General features: G+C 46.2%; 1 protein-coding gene across 1 annotated transcript in view; it reads left to right on the forward strand.

Moving 5' to 3' along the window:
- SH3RF3 (SH3 domain containing ring finger 3) overlaps positions 1-16,596 on the forward strand; it is a 396,813-nt gene that overhangs the window by 318,471 nt on the left and 61,746 nt on the right. The window lies entirely within an intron of this gene.

Raw genomic sequence — 16,596 nt, forward strand, 5'->3', positions numbered from 1 at the left:
ATCATTTGGAAGTGTTGAATTTTAGCTGAGAAAATGTAAACGTAGACCACTTTTAAAGCTGCAAACTGTTGAGTCTGACAGGTAATATGGGAGAGCTGACTGGGGGAAGCATATGGATTATATTTAAAATCAGAGTTGGGCCAAGAGCAGAACCTTGAATCTTAACCTTGAATTTGTGTGTGAGGGAGGGCAGGACTGGGGAAGGAAAATTCAACCCCCTTCCCAGTTTTGGTTTGAGGTCAAATCCAAAACTGTATAGGGCCTACTACCTGGTCAGCTGTGAACAAAGACTGATCAGAACAGTTTTCATGAGATTTTGCCCAAAGATAACTGAAATTTCACAAGAACAGCTGATCTCATGAGAATTTCACCATTCTAGAGGACAGAAATCAGGTGATATCAATTGGAGCAAAAACTTGGAGACAGCATGAGAGCTTTTGGCATAGTTTAATCTGAATTCACCCTTGGCCTTTATATACCATGAAACTGTAGGCTAAAAATATCTGGAACTGGAGCCAAAAACTGCCTTCTCAGCCCATCTCTATTTAAAGTATATCATCAACAAATCTTGTGACTTCATGCTTGTTTTAAAGCACAGAGTTTTATGGGGGTTTGCATGCACATGCCCATGTGTGTGCTGTATTATCAAAGTATATTTTAAGATACCAACAGAATTTAAAAGGTTTGTTAGCATGAGCTACACTCATTGAAGTATTACATTTCTCTTCAAAGCTTTTGTAATCTAAAGATATGTTATTTGACTGATTCTCTAGGCTTGTTATATAAGCTAATCAGAACCCAATACAAAGCAGTCATCCTAAAGAAATGACCAGTTTAAGTAGTTGTTGTACTCCTTTCATCCTATACTTTTAGCATCAATATAGTTGGAAAGGTTTTTCAAGAAGCCGAAAGCTTAGTTATGTACTCTAGCTAGCTAAAAAAGCATATACTTTATGCAATATTTGAGAGAGTTTTATTGAACTGTGCAGAAATCTCAACAAAACAAAACAAATAAAAGATCATTTTTTCCCGGGTTCTCAACAGGGTAGAAACCCCAAAACCTTTTACCACTGGAATCATTTTGTGCAGATTAATCTTGGTGATTTATGTTACCTGCCAATCAACTTCTGATATTGGAGAATCAGGAGCATATAAATATGCAAGCTAGGAGCTACTTTTTACAATGCCCCAGAACATCCTGTCCTTCCACCATATAATATGTGTATGCACAATATTTTAGGGAAAATGATTACAATATACTCTTTTCTTATTGTTTATTTATGAAATATTTATATTGCAGTAGCACTTAGAGGCCCCAGGAGTGATTAAGGCCCCCTTGTGCCAGACACTGGACAGATGCATATTCCTTGAATAACATTTAGGGGAGACTAGAACACTCGTGCTAACTTCTGAAAGGGGAACTCTGAAATAGAAATGGGGGGATGTGCAGAAAACTGATTAAAATGTACTGCAGATCTTATAGGGAAGGACTCTAAACAATTCATTTTAGAGGCCTAGGAAATTTCATACCAGACAGGCCAGCAATGTATACTGCACTTAGTCTACGGACAGAGTTCCCGCTGATGTTAATGCATAGTGTGTTCATGGATGAAGTTGACAAAAATAGGTTATTACAAACCCAATGCTGTCTTTAGAATAAGATGTAGCGGTAAGTGGAGGCTAAGGGGGCTCGTTTACATGAATTCTCCACCTCTGATCAGCTTCATTATTCACACTTATGAAACAGATCATGTGTGTGTGGGAGGGAAGGGGTTGTCCCATTTTGAACCAAAGCCAACTTGGTGCTAGAGTAGGCTGACCTAGTGCTTAGCCGTACCCCCACCCATGCACTGCCTTTGGGGGGGCTTAAGTGCCTCAGAAGTCTGTAATTTGTGGGCTACATCGGGCACTAAGTAAATGATAATTAAATAATATCAGCTACAGCAGGGGTGGGCAAACTACGGCCCAGGGGCCGCATCCTGCCCTTCAGACATTTTAATCTGGCCCTTGAGCTCCCACCAGGGAACAGGGTTGGGGGCTTTCCCTGCTCCCAACGTGGCTCCACGTGGCTCCCAGAAGCAGTGGCATGTCCCTCCTCCGGCTCCTACTCACAGGGGCAGCCAGGGGGCTCTACACACTGCCCCTCCTCCAAGCACTGCCCCCAGAGCTCCCATTGGCCAGGAACCGTGGTCAATGGGAGCTACAGGGGCGACGCCTGCAGACAGGGCAGCATGCAGAGCCGCCCGACCATACCACTGTGTAGGAGCCGGAGGGGGGACATGCCACTGCTTCCGAGAGCTGCTTGAAGTAAGCGCCACCAGGAGCCTGCACCCCTGACCCTCTTCCGTGCCACAACCCCCTGCCCCAGCCCTGATCCCCCTCCCACCCTCTGAACCCCTCGGTCCCAGCCCGGAGTATCCTCCTGCATCCTCAACCCCTCATCTCCAGCCCCACCCCAGAGCCCTCACCCCCAGCCGGAGCCCTCACCCCACCCCGCACCCTACTCCCCCACCTCAGCCCAGAGCCCCGTTCCACACCCTGAACTCCTCATTTCTGGCCCCATTCCACAGCCCGCACCCCCATCCAGAGCCCTCACAACCTCCCACACCCCAACCCCCAATTTCATGAACATTCATGGCCCGCCATACAGTTTCCATACCCAGATGTGGCCCCTGGGCCAAAAAGTTTACCCACCCCTGAGCTACAGTATGTGTAGAAGACAGGCAGTAGGTGGCATTTGCCCAGCTGCAGCTGTAATTATTTGTGTATGTTTGTTTTTACACCTACTCCATTATAAAAGAAAAGGTCTTTTTCTGGAACTGATAACACCCTTTTAGCTCCCACTTTGGTAATTAACATTTCATGAAGCCACTTGATCTTGCTAGAACACTTTTCGTCAATAGTCAGTAGCACTGCCGTGCATCAAGTGCATTATTATTAAGTGCATTATTTCTAGGAACATTAAGGTCTACAGTGATTGCCAGAGTCATTGTTTTATGGAGTCAGTGAATTAGAGAAATGAGTAGCATGAATCTCAAGGACCATTAGCCTGTTTTCTAGCTGGAATATTTCAGGAGGATGGTATATTAATGTGTGTGTTGAATATCTGAGTGTTTCTCCCTTATTATACAGTAGTAAAAAAAAACCCTTGAAAATAAGATGTAAATATGCATTCAAAACATTAAAAGACATTTTCCTTTGAATTAATGAATGTGGCAAATGCCCTGCGGTGAGACTGTGTTGGATTTGCTTTGAAGTCAGAATCAAGATTTCTGGTTGGTGATTTTATTGACGATAACATATTTTTCTGCAAAGGCTGCAACTTGCAAAACTTCTGTACTCTGTCCCTAGTTTTATCACTGTCTTCATAATTCTCATGTCCCACCAAGAGACTCTCTTATTCCCTGAAGGCATAAAGTCTTTTAAAATTTAACCATCAAAAATGGCATTAAAGTAATAGTGAAGATCTGACTTAAACATAAAGAAGACGGAGAAAAGAGAATTCAGGATGAAAAACTTGCCTGCCAGCTGTCACGTTGTTGGAAGGGAGTGGAAGGGAAAGCACCAGGAAAATTTTTTTTGGGATGAAATTTCTGCCTTTATTCATGGTCTTTACTTTTAATTTCCTGGTCTCTATAGGCTTGTCAGCCCTTCAGTATTAGTTTACTCTGAAACCCATTAGTTTAATGTAATGTCTTGTAGTTTTAGTAGCTTTCAAAAAATATATATCTATGCAGGAACGGACACAAAAGGCCACACATCTCTAATGTATTATTTACTCAGGAGTCTAAGCTATGAACTGTAATATAAATGTCATTACATATATATTCAGATGCCTTTTGTTTGACACTGATGTAGGTCTTTTGTAAATATTACCTTCTATTCAATGGATAAAGAGAGACATAAAGAGCCTTCAGATACACACGTACAGTTCCCACACACTTTCGTGGGAGTCACTCATTCATACCTGATGGCACATTCTGACCCTAAGAATAACCAATCACCTGGAATGTTCCATTTTGTCAGGTAGATGTGGATTTATACTATCTTAACCTCCAAATTTCATATTAGGCCATAACCATGTGCAATGTCATTACATAATTAGGCATCTAAAAAAGACACCAAGAATGCTTCTTTTCTGCCACATTGGAGGGCCAGACTATGGGACTGTTCATTCCCTTGCCACAGAGGATTCCTTCCTTGTCCGGGGCCCCACTTCTCCTTTTTTGCACTTCTTGCAGGCTGAGGAAATAGGACTTGGTGTGGGTGCCCCTGCTGACACTAGCAGAACATAGCTGTAAAGGGGTAGCAGCTGCGAGGGCTACATACATTCAACTTCTGCAGTGGTGTCAGCAGGGGATTGACCAGACCGGTCGGTGGCTTTCAGATTTAATAGCCCATGAATATGAAAGGGACAGCTCAGAACTGTTGTTTCAGGCTGTCTGCAGAGTCAGGTAGGTATCTCTGCACTGGTTACACTTGCTTTATGTTTTCAAGGTTTTCTGTGCAACCGCAAGAGCTAGACATGTGTTTTGTTTTCTAATGAAAACTGAAATGGTGTCCTCATCCCACAACGCCAGGAGTCAGAGCTCCTAGGCATGGGCTATAGTACCTATGTCCCAGTCCAGCCATGTCTGTACATTGCACTGCGGTGCAGAAGAAAGGTGGGCATGTTGGGGCCATTGGATCTGCCCACATGGAAACCCAAGAGCCAAACTCAGCAATGTCAGCTGTCCCTCTACTCCAGTTCCCCAGATTAACCAAGCACAAGATATCTACATGGATGAGAAGGCCTTGAACCATGTGATGTGACTGAGAATTCCTTTGCTCAGCCTCTCTCTGCTTGTGTGGATCTTTCTCATTGCAGTCTTTCTACTATTTTTCAGGGTTTAGACCTACAGTAGCATGCAGGGTGCTACTAATAGAGTACAATGAGCCACCCACAGGTGTGCAGCATCAAAAGATGTTCTTCAGCACCCAGTTGTGCATTCTCTTTCTAATCTGCTGGCCAGCTGGACATTACTTCAGAAGAATCAGCTGTCATTTAAAAGAAAATAACTATTTGCTATTTCACAGCTTTTTGTTAAATACAGCAAAACTGGGGCATTATTTGGCTCAGGGGATTGGTTCTAGGAAAGGAAGTCCCTTACTTCTAGATTGCTAGTTTAAAGACAGTATAGGGTGCTAGTCATCTTCAGGCTGCATAGTGGCCTATCAGTTTTGGTATGAGTTAGTGATCTCAGTCCAGTTTCTAGGAGCAGCCTCCAGATCAGAACACTACCTCCAGTGTTTCAGTAAATAGCTTCCCAATAGGGGGCATTATAGGATGATTATGTATGGGGGTCATTGGAAACATTCTGGAATAGCAGCATGTCTCTGGAAAGCTGAAAATGCCATGTACTGGCCAAACACGATATCAGAGACCTGGTGTGTAGTTGTGAGACAGATGGGGAAATGCAGGCCAATCAGGAAAAAGAGACAATGAAAATAAATAGCATTCCCAACAGTCCTTGGAGCCAAGTAGGAATGGGCCGTTTCATAGCAAACCATACAGACTGTCTCATTACTGTAGACTACTATTCAGCCTTCTGGAAACTGGATGAACTGGCAGACATTACCTCAGCAGCCATCATAGGCAAAGCAATGAAATATTTCATGGTATCTTAAATTGTATAGCTTCAGACAATGGACGCAAGTTCACTTGCAGTGAGTTTGTGCAATTTATCCAGAAATGGGAATTTAGTCACATGACATCATTATCATACCACAGCAAAGCTGAATTGGCCGTTAAAATTGCTAAGACTTTTTAAAAGAGAGCTGCAAAAGCAAAGAAAATATATGGCAGGCCATTGTTAAATGGAGAAGCCCTTCCCAGAAGGCATTCACAGCAGCCTGGTACAATGCTTGATGTCAAGACTCATGCATACTTTGGTGCCTATAGCCCCAACAACCAGGAATAGAAGGAGTTATGGACAAAAAAGAAGACAGACATGCAAAAGCCAAAGCCTGTTACAACTGAGAAGATAAAGACCGCCCAGAACTACAATTGGCAGATCCTGAGAGGATCAAATTATTTCCTCGGAACAAATCATGCACTTGGAAGCAAGCTACATGGGTTGGACAAGTAAAGATAAATCTTCATTCATATCATGCAGCAGTCAATGGACATATATTTTACTGAAACTGCAACTACAGTCATCCACTGCGTATACCAGACAAAAACATGGATGCAGGGGATGATATATACTCTTTGCTGATACTTGATCATCAGTACACAGAAGGAGCATAGGTAGACAAGTAACTGGTAGATACTGAAACAGACTCACAAAACTCTACACCACCAGAATTACCAAGACAGTCTCCTGTCATCACAAGACAGACTTGCACTTGCTCTAATATTAAACCACCAGCAATGTGTACACAAGACTTTGCCCTAAACTAAGGCCATTAAAGACCAAACACAGAAGAAAATGCATTAGTTGTTGGCACACTGAACAACCACAACTGGTTCTAGTTTTTCTCCCTTGTTGTCAGACCTGGCAGAAAGGCATGGAGACTGAACTCTGTGTGTTGGGAGAGGCAGTTCCTCTAGGTTAGTTTGAGGTACACTCACAGGGTAGTGTGCAAGAGCTTGAACCACCCATTTTCCACCCCATATACATTGTGTGGATAAACAGAATACTTAATTCCCTCAGGGCTCTCTGCCCAACATCTTCCACCATCCCTAACCGAACTAACCAAACAGCAAGTATTATATGGGGCATTATTCACCAGGTTCCCCTAAACATTTGGATTTATGCCCTTGCTGTCAAATGATCTTTTCTCACCCGAGTGACCATCAGGGCTAGCTAGCAGACCCCCATTCACAGGAGTAAAGAGAGCACTGAAGAAATAGAACATGTTTGTGGGAACCACCACTTTCATAGGTGAGACTAGAAGCCATCATGAAATTTCCCTGCTCTGTAAAGTAGCCAGGAAGTGAGGAAAAGAAAGAGAGAAAGGAGAAGCACCTCTCACTGCTTCCTAGCAATTGAGAGGAGGTACAGGGGAGAGAGGGGAGCTGTATTGAACAGAGCACAAAATAATCTCAGAGCAATATCTTAATATTGTGTTCAACTTGCCAGGTTTGCATCACAATGTTGTGTTAATTCATAGATGGAGGTAAGTTGCAATGAAGCAACATCACATACAGATCCAACATCATAACACAAACATTGCAATGAAATATGAGGGCACTATAGTGTCATTATTACATGGCTTTCTATAGTGTTCAAGTAACCTTGAAAGCTTTTAATTAAACAGCAATATATGCTGTAAGATGAATCAACATATGTGTACAAATAACATTTCTACTTTTCTCACTTACCAAATGACATCAATATTTTATTATCTGTTAAATGACATCTGGAATTTTTGGAAAATCTATGCGGAATATTTGGGAACTGCACAAACTCTGCATCATGTAAACCAGGCTATGGTTGTCATGATGCATGACATAAACGTCCCTGCAGCCCACACCGCTTCCCACAGCTCCCATTGGCTGGGAATGGCTAACCACGGTCACTGGGAGCTGCAGGGGGACCATGCCTGTGGATGGTCAATGTAAACGAACTGTCTCGTGGCCCGCCAGTGGATTACCCTGATGGGCCGCAGGTTTCCCACCACTGGTGTAGATCCATTGCACATAGGCAGGGGCGGCTCCAGTCATCCGCACGCCAAGCGCGTGCCTGGGGCGGCAAGCCACAGGGGGCGCTCTGCTGGTTGCCGCAAAGGCGGCAGGCAGGTTGCCTTCGGCAGCATGCCTGCGGAGGGTCCGCTGGTCCCACGGCTTTGGTGGACCTCCCGCAGGCGTGCCGCCGAATCCGCGGGACCGGGGACCTCCCGCAGGCAAGCCCCCGAAGGCAGCCTGCCTGCCGTGCTTGGGGCGCCAAAATCCCTAGAGCCGCCCCTGCACACAGGGTTACATCAACAGTGTGTGTACAAACTCTTGGTCATATAAATGGCTATTCACCAACAAGAACAATTTCTTGGAGACAAAGAATGCTGGATGATAGGCATTCAATGAAATAAATAGAAGCATCCAATTCTTTTAAAAAATAGTGAATGTGTTTAGTACGTGATAAAAGGAAGCATTTATTTGCATTGGCTAAAACCACCTTTAGAGCAGGCAAATACTATGCAAGTTCCTTTACACCAGTGGTTCTCAAGCAGGAGTATATGTACCCCTGGGGGTACATAGAGGTCTTCCAGGGGGTACGTCAACTCATCTAGATATTTGCCTAGTTTTACAACAGGCTACATAAAAAGCTCTAGCGAAGTCAGTACAAACTAAAATTTCATACAGACAATGACTTCTTATACTGCTCTATATATTACACACTGAAATGTAAGTACAATATTTACATTCCAATTGACTTATATGGCAAAAATGAAACAGTAAGCAGTTTTTCAGTCATAGCATGCTGTGACACTTTTGTATTTTTATGTCTGATTTTGTAAGCAAGTAGTTTTTAGGTGAGGTGAGGGAGCGGTTTCTCTGCACCCCCCCCCTTACTTGCTGTGGCCCCACTGCCCCAGCTCACCTCCGCTCCACTTCCTCCCACGAGCGCGCCGCAGCTCCGCTTCTCCTCTCTCCCAGGCTTGCCGTGCCAAACAGCTGATTGGCATGGCAAGCCTGAGAGGGGGAGAAGTGGAGGCTCGTGAGAGGAAGCGCTCGTGGGAGGAGGCAGAGGTGAGCTGGGGGGCCCGCAGCAAGTAAGAGGGAGAGCAGAGGATATAACGAGGTAAAGCAGCCCCACCCCCCAGAGCGCTGCTTTACCACGTTATATCGGACCACGTTATATTGAGGTAGAGGTGTAATATGATTTGTTTATTTACTAGCTATAATATAAAAGTGGATAAACATAAGAATTTGGTTAATTTTTTATGTATTTGTTGCCAATGTATAGACTACCAAGGATTTCAAGGGAGACAAAGCCTAGCCAATTATTTCAAGGTCCAGTTTTTTCCTTCCTCCCAATTTTCCTCAGCCCAATCCCATACTGTTTTGGAATACCTGTGTGGCTCGTACCTTCTTGGAGGATAATGCTCAGTTTCTAATGAGATATCTGAGGCCTAGTTTTCAAAGGTGCTGAGCTTCCCACTGTCAGTCTGGTGAGCTGCTCCTGCACAGCTACACTGACCTCATTTCCCCATATTGGCAGCCAGATAAATGGCTGACGGAAATTTTAAGCTTAAAAGGTGAGCCTGAAGGAAGTATTAAAAATTTCTGCCACGCTTCACAACATTTGAAACATCCCACAGTACTTTAGGAGAGGGAGATTCTTAGTACTACTACTTTGTCCGAGTTCCTGTAGACTGAGTAAGTGGCTTCACTACTTGCAGATGGACACATTCTTCTGTGAGTGATGGTCCTTATCTGTATTCCACATATAGGTACGCATGTGCGCCATGTGCCTGAGTCTGGAAATTGTTCAAAGCAAAGTGTCTGTTGGCCTGCACATGCACCATAGACCTCCTCGTGCTCCCAACCAAGGGTATGAGAGGCAGCATGGGTCGATGCCTCTCTAGTTCTTTCTTACCGCTGCATGGCCTGAGTCTGACTTGTGTCCTTCTTCAGTTCACTGTACAATGTGTAAAGACATTTGTGAATAGTTATACTTCTTAGCTTAATAGTTAAAGTTCATAGTATAGTTAGTATAGAGTATTTTCTTTCTCCCCAGGACTATGCCCAGAGTTCCAGAATTCAAGAATTGCATCTCTTGCCCTCACTCCTCCTCCATCAGCAACAAACATCAGCACTGCCTCAACTGTCTGGGTGAAGCTCATATCTCTGCAAAGTTCAATATCTGTTGCTCTCCAACCAGAACTTGAGAAGCCTGGCAGCTTTGCCCGAGAAAGCACCTCAGAGAAAACTGAGAGAAAACTATGAGGCCCCTCTCCAATCCAGGCCAGGGATGGCCCCCTCCCCCATACTTTGGCCTCAACTGACAAGCAGTGCCCCTCCAAGCATGTGCTTAGGAGCAGAGCCACCAGTGCCTAAGCACAAGGACTCTCCATCCACGGCTTCGCATGAGAGTAGCGGACATTCTTATGGGTGTAAGGACAGATCACCATCGAGGACTGTCCATAAGGGACGTGCACCCTCCCTGAGCCTTTCCAGGTTGGGTGAGACGTCACATTCCGAACCTAAGGAACTGGCTCCACTAAAGACCCCCAGATTGGAGGGCAAAGCACGTAAAAAGAAAGATCTGCCAGTTCTGTTGGTCACCTTGGTACCGAAGGATAAGGACCAACATTGGACGGTTTCGTCTGTGAGTGCTGATCCAGACCTATTGTCAGTACCTCCTTGTTCATCTGAGGACCATATGGCTGCCCTAGATGCACCAGGTGCATCAAACGTGACTGCTGGAACCAGTTGGACATCAGGGTGTATGGAGATTTACATAACACCAGAGGATATATTCCTCCCTTATCCGCAGTCTCCACTTCTTTCTGTCCTAGGTCTTCTGAGGGATGTTATTACTCCAGAGGAGGAGCCTATGTAGATATCCCAGGAACCATCCCACCTCCAACCATCTGGCAGATGTACTCTGGTATCGACAGCCCTGCTGCTACCAGAGGAGCAGTTTTCAGACTCACATGAGTCAGAGGTGATAGCTGCTCCAGTATCTCTGCAGAGACAGTTGTGGCCTGACACACAGTCAAGGAGTCACGCTTGCTATTCCTTCGAATATAGACCTCCCAGGGACCACTGGTACTGATTCCCTTAGGGTCCCCCACAACTGATGAGTCCCTCTTTCTGGCCTTATTGGGGTCCATGAGATCCTTATGGCAGGCATCCAGGCTCTTCTCAAGAGTCATACCCTCTCACCAACTGGATCCATTGGTGTACGAGGAGGAAGAGGTGAACCCAGCTCCGCAGGGACTGACAGTTCTGATGGGTGTCACCTCGTCATCCTCAGATGAAGCGGTCACTCCTTCCTCACCGTCTTTGCCAGATTACCACTGGCAGTACCAGAAGCTACTGCAAAGAGTTGCCACTGATCTCCAGACTCCACCAGAGGAGATACAGGACCCTCGACACTGGCTCTTGGATATCTTGCAACCTCAGAGACTGAGTAAGGGGGCCCCACTTCATCAATGAGGCCATACTAGAACCAGCCAGAGTGGTGTGACATGCTCCAGCATCCTGTGCCTCTGCACCGAAAAGAGCCAAGAAGAGAGATTTTGTTCTTGCTAAGGGAGTTGAATTTTTGTTCTCTAACCCTCCCTCCAACTTGCTGGTGGTAGAGGTGGCTACAGAATGGGCTCTGTCACACTATCAAAGGGCTACATCATCAGATAAGGGCTTGAAGAAATTGGACTTCATGGGGAGGAAGATCTCCTCCAAAGGCCTGACATTTTGTGTCACTAATTACCAACCTCTGGAGCTGCATGGAAGAGGCAGGGACACTCTGCTCCAGGGTCATGTATGCTTGGAAGCAGCAAGGCAGGGCCAGAGGACACTCAAGGGAGGCGTGGCAGGTGGGGCCGGGGAGGGGACACCCAGCCCCAAATATTGGTGGAGCTGGGCTCCTGGGCTCTGACTATTGCTGGTGCCCAGGCACCACGTGGGAATATAACTCGCCGCCTATGGACCTGAGCCACTCCCTCACCTGTTATGCAGGCGAATGCCAAGGTGATGTTGGGATTTGGTCTCTTTCCGTCCCTCCTCGTGCGCCAGGCTCCAAACCCAGTTCATCTAAGAGCCCAGGGCTGAAAATCCTGCATTTCTGCCCTCAGGGAGGGGCTTTGAATAGCACTTTGGGCAGCCCTGTAGGGACTCATGGGAGTCTCAGACTAGTGCTGCCCTGTACAGAGGAGACTGGCTGGGCAGGAATTCCTATCAAAGGGGCAGTACTAAGGGATAGCTCTGTGGTTTGAGCATTAGCCTGCTAACCACAGGGTTGTGAGTTCAATCCTTCAATGGGTCATTTGGGGTAAAAATCTGTGTGGGGAGTGGTTCTGCTTTGAGCAGGGAGTTGAACTAGATGACTTCCTGAGGTCCCTTATGGTCCTGATATATTATGATTCTAAGAAATATGATTTTAACAGCTATTCCAGGCTTGCAGATTTCATAGACAAACTTCCCATGGAGGACAGAGCCCAGTTTCAGTTCTTTTAATTGAGGGAAGAAAGCTAGTGGGAAAAGTAGCTCCCCAGGCTGCAGTGGATTCAGCAGACACATCTTCTATAAGTCTGGCCACTGGTTTAGTCATGAGAAGGAACTCTTGGCTGCAATCATCAAGGATTCCTAGGGAAGTACAGAACACCATCCAGGACCTGTCCTTTGATAAGCTGAATTTCTTTAATGAAAGAATGGATGAGTCCCTTCATTCTTTAAAGGACTCAAGATTGACTCTGGATTCTCTGGAGATTTATACTCCAGCCCTCAGGAAGAAACACCAGAGACAGTCCTACAGATCAAAGCCACCCCATCCTCGTACACCTTGTTACCAGTGCCCAGCCAAGTCTTTGTGCAAACCTCAGAGGGTTCAGAAGCTTTGCTTCTTGTCCCCCTCTACTGTTATAGTCTCTACTCACTCCCAACCACCGGGCAAGGGCTATTTTTGACATACTGGTGGAGACCCACCTACCACCTCTGATGCCACCCACCTCTTCCTCCCTCACTGTTGGGGTCCGTTTCTCTTTGCCCACCACTGGAGGAAGATCACTATGGACGGTTGGGTTTTGGAGATTATCCATCATGGATACTCCATAGAGCAGGGGTCTCAAAGTCCCAGCCCACAGGCCATCTGCAGCCTGAGAACCTCCCCACTGCAGCCCGCGGAGGAGAGACGCATGCAGCCACGCTGCCAGCAATGTCTGCAGCAGGCGCCGCCCCCCCACCCCCCACAGCTCCCATTTTCTGGGGGAGAGGGACAGAAATACCATCACTAGTTGCCAGGCAGAGTCAGCATCACTTTTTTTCCACAGTGAATATAAACAAGTCTAAATACCGAACACAACTATCTGATGCACACCTTGCTGCAATCCTGAAGGTTTCAACTGCTCAGTCACTGAGGCCAAACATCAACAAACTGACAGAACTGAAGCGTTGCCAGGTGTCTGGCATACACTAAAAACTCTCTGGCAGGCGAAGAATTGTATAAAGTTGTATGACAATTTTAAATCTCTGGGCCCTTTTAAATCTCTGGGCCCTGGGGCAGCTGCCCCTTTTGCCCCCACCCCCCTTGGTAGCCTTGCCGGTACGATCCTTAAAGCCCTGCCACAGCAGCGCTTTAACATCAGCTCTGTACTGGCCTATACCAGCAGCTACTTTCTTCCTGCTATGCTGTAATGGCCCGTAACAGCCCACTTTCACCTCTGCTTCTCACCACCCCCCAGTCAGGATCTGCTCATTCCCAAACCTCTTAATCCAGGAGCGTTGGAAATCAACCTCTCCAATCTGGGCTCACTTTACCTCATGGCCCACTTTACTCATCCAGCCATTATATGGTGTATGTAAGGCCTAATGAGGATTTTCCCACCAGTGATCAAACCTAAATCTCAATGGGACCTTAATCTCATACTGTCGATGCTCACAGGTCCATCTTTTGAACCTATGGCAACATGTTCCATGACCTGCCTGTCCATAAAGGTGGCATTCTTAGTGTTTATCGCTTTGGCCAGGAAGGTCAGCGAGCTTGGAACCATTATGGCGGACCCTCTGTAAACAGTTTTTCACAAAGAAAAGGTTTATCTTCAACTACGCCTCAAGTTCCTCCCCAAGATTGTTTCTAAGTTTCACATCAATCAAAGTATACACTTAGCTGTATTTTTCCCGAAACCCCACACTTCTACTGAAGACAAGAGACTTCACTCCCTCAGCGTTCGGCATGCCCTAGCGTTCTACCTGCAAAGAACCAAACCGATTGGAAAATCACCAAGACTTTTTATTGCAACAGTGATAGAGTGAGAGAGAGAGAGATCTTGCAGTCAAGCCATGTCCTCCCAGAGGATTTCTAAGTGGCTCTTGGGATGCATCCTTGAATAGTATAAGTAGCAACAATCTCTCCCCTGGGGATAGTGGAGTTACAACTCACTCCACGCAAGTACAAGCTGTCTCCACGGTATCCCTATATGGTGTTCTGCTGCAGGACATGTGCAAGGCAGACACCTGGAGTTCTATCCACACATTCCTGACACACTATGGTTTAGTTCATGTCTCGGCTTTGGATGTAGCCAGGGGCAGCGCTAGCTTTTTTGCTGCCCCAAGCACGGCGGTCAGGCCGCCTTCAGCAGCTTGCCTGCAGGAGGTCCGCCGGTCCCGCGGCTTCAGCGTACCCACCGCTGAATTGCCGCCGAATCTGTGGGACCGGCGGACCTCCCTCAGGCAAGCCGCCGAAGGCTGCCTGACTGATGCCCTCGCAGGGACTGGCAGGGCGCCCCCCGTGGCTTGCTGCCCCAGGTGGGCGCTTGGAGCGCTGGTGCCTGGAGCCGCAGCTGGATGTAGCAGTGGGCTCTGCAGTACCGTAGATATCTTTGCTACCAGCTTCCTCACACCCACCTCCAATCTGAGCACTGCTTGCCAATCACCCACATGTGGAATACACGTCACTCGAAGAAGAAATGGAGGTTACTTACTATAACTTTGAAATATGTGGTCTTATCTGTATTCTACTACCTGCCCTCCTTCCCCGCTGCTTTGGATCCTGTGGGATTGTGGCAAGAGAAGGAACCGGAGAGGCTTCAACCCACACTGACTCTCATACCCTAGGTCGGGGGCACAAGTTGATCTATGGTGCATATGCAGGCCAACAGTCACATGGCACCTGCTGCACGTGTGTCCCCATGTGTGGAGTACAAAGAGGGACCACACACCTCGAAGAATCAGTAAGTAACCTCCATATATCTTGGCAGCCTCTAAAAGTACACAGCTAAATTCTTCCCACAGATATGCACCCATGGTTTCAAATGACTTCAATATGAACTCAGAATCAGTCCGTATGGTGTATTTCACAGATGTTAATGCTTCAATATTTGGTTCTTTGGACCTTAGAGTTGCCTGAATTTTAGTTTGGTGATGATTTTTTGGTCCTGAAAGGTGCTGAGGGACCACAGCTTTTGGCTTCAATTAGCATTGTGGGCGCTCAGCAACTCTCGGGGTTAGGCCTTTATTGAAGTTAAAAATGTAGTTACTAGATTTATACAGCTTCCAGGTCCATTACAGGGTACAGTGTGCAGTAGTTTGAGAGACCCCCGCTTTTGTAAGACCCCATTCATCATGAGGTATCTTGAACACGCTGTAGCATCAAAAGTTGATCTACCTCCATACAATTTTAGGGCTGTGAACTTTCCAGTTAAAATAATATCTACCTTTTAGGCCTGGTCTACACTGGGGAGGGGGGGTCGAACTAAGGTACGCGACTTCAGCTACGCGAATAGCGTAGCTGAAGTCGAACTACCTTAGTTCGAACTGCCTACCTGTCCAGATGCCGCAGGATCGAAGTCCGCGGCTCCCCCGTCGACTCCGCCACCGCCGTTCGCAGTGGTGGAGTTTCGGAGTCGACAGGAGCGCGTTCGGAGTTCGAACTATCGCGTCTAGATTAGATGCGATAGTTCGAACTCCGAGAAGTCGAACTCTACGCGTCGACCTGGCGGGTAAGTATAGACCTACCCTTATAGAGCACTTTTCATCAGTAGATCTCAAAGCACTTAGCAAAGGAGCTGTCACAGGCATAGCCCTCTGCTTCTGTCTTCTCGTACAATTGTCTCTAACACCTCTCGTTTGTAAACACTGACATTGTTTGTGTTATCTCATCTACCATCCCTTCACAGTCCTCTGCAGCAACTCTGTTTACAGTGACATGCAAACATTTTGCCAGAGAAAAAACTCCCTTTATCCTTGCCCTGTTAGCCACTCTCTCTCATTCCCTTTTCTTGCACTTCCTTCCTGGGCACCTTTCAACTTTTTCAGTTAATGGGTTACCTAGCTCCTGGGCTCCCCCAGCTCAGACTTATCTAGTAATTAGCCCCAGCTTCCCTCAGTCAGGCCCTTCTCTGGGAAAACTAAATTGACTTACAGTGACCATAGTGCTGGTTCAGCAGCTGGTTCTGAGCACTCTGTTGCAGGAGGCTAGTATCATTATCCCCATTTTACAGATGGCAAAACTGAGGCACAGAGCTGGCTTGCCTAGGGTCACCCAGCAGGCTAGTGACAGAGCAAGGAATAGAACCAAGGTCTCTTGAATCCTAGTCCAGGTCTATATATACCCAGCCACACTGACACCCCTGTTTTCACTTGCACTGCTGTCTATCTCTGTTCTTTAAGGTGATAAAGGTTCCTGACCATAAAAAGCAATATTCAAATAAGATCACATCAGTGAGTGAAAATTATCTATTTTTCAAAAAATATATGAATATTTAACCACAATATTAAGGAAAAGAAAATGAGCTAGTAAAAAAAATGTTCTTATCAAATTAGACACCATTTCAGGGGACATAAATGTTGAACTGGTTTTATTAACTAGCCAAGTGGATTTGCTTTCTAAATGTTTTAAGGTTCATATGCAAGTTACAGGTGAACTATTCTGACATGCCTGTGGAAATGCT

The sequence above is a fragment of the Mauremys mutica genome, chromosome 1 (genome assembly GCF_020497125.1).
Source record: "Mauremys mutica isolate MM-2020 ecotype Southern chromosome 1, ASM2049712v1, whole genome shotgun sequence".
NCBI classification, from domain to species: domain Eukaryota; kingdom Metazoa; phylum Chordata; order Testudines; family Geoemydidae; genus Mauremys; species Mauremys mutica.